We start from the raw sequence: 1,049 nt of genomic DNA, 5'->3' as shown, positions 1-1,049 counted from the left end.
AAGTTAACCCTAGGATAAAGAGTCTATGATTGTTTAAGTTGATTGAAATTAACATCTAAACATTAATTAATTTCTCCCTTTTCATAGATTTAAGATTCTTAGGTTCTTCTCTTTAGATTTTCTTCATTCTTTTCTCACTTTATTATAAAAATATATATTATAAAAAAAAAAAAAAAAAAAATTCTGTGTGTGCTCTACAGTATAATTGTAAGGTGTATGTTTGGCCGTAGATCGTTACGATCAGAAATCCAACCTTTTGATCCAGAAATAGAAAGAACCTTTAGAGCCAACAGACATAAAAAGATGGACCGAAATCAGGAGAATGATCCACCCAAGCAATTGAAGGAGTACTTTACTCCTTCCACATATACCTACTCTCCTTGTATTCAAGTACCCCCTGTGGAGGCCACTCAATATGAAATTAAGTCCAGTATAATCCAAATGTTACCTTCATTTTATGGACTTAGTAATGAAGACCCTTATAAACATCTTGAAGAATTTCTTGAGATATGCTCAACTGTCAAAATTCACAACTTCTCCGATGATGCTCTTAGGTTGAAATTATTCCCTTTTTCACTTAAGGACAAAGCCAAATACTGGCTACATACTTTGGATTCCATGACTATATCAACCTGGGACCAGCTGCAAGGAGAGTTTCTCAAGAAATATTTTCCCATAGGAAAAACTAATCAAATAAGGAAAGCCATAACTAGTTTTTCCCAATTAGATGGAGAAATGTTTCATGAAACATGGGAGAGATTAAAAGACCTTATTAGAAAATGCCCCCACCATGCTGTACCCAAGTGGCAGTTAATCCAATGTTTTTATGATGGGCTCTCTGAAAGACATCGACAAATGGTCGATGCATCATGCGGTGGGACATTTATGCTGAAAAGTGAGGATGAGGCATGGCAACTGTTTGAAATTTTAAGTAAAAATTCATTACATCATATGTCTGCCTCTATTAGAGATAAACCCATGTTAAACTCAAAAAGAGGTGGAATATATGAAGTAGGAAATGCCATAGATATCCATCAAAAGGTAGATGA

General features: G+C 34.5%; 1 non-coding gene across 1 annotated transcript; it reads right to left on the bottom strand.

Moving 5' to 3' along the window:
- Nucleotides 1-690: 690 nt before the first annotated feature.
- On the bottom strand, nucleotides 691-796 carry LOC140851865 (small nucleolar RNA R71). Its single transcript, XR_012134622.1, has one exon. It is a non-coding gene; the product is annotated as a small nucleolar RNA R71 (small nucleolar RNA).
- Nucleotides 797-1,049: the final 253 nt, after the last annotated feature.

The sequence above is a fragment of the Elaeis guineensis genome, chromosome 9, assembly GCF_000442705.2.
Source record: "Elaeis guineensis isolate ETL-2024a chromosome 9, EG11, whole genome shotgun sequence".
NCBI lineage: Eukaryota > Viridiplantae > Streptophyta > Magnoliopsida > Arecales > Arecaceae > Elaeis > Elaeis guineensis.
Note: the sequence above shows the minus strand (reverse complement) of the source record. Positions and strands in the feature narration are given on the sequence as shown.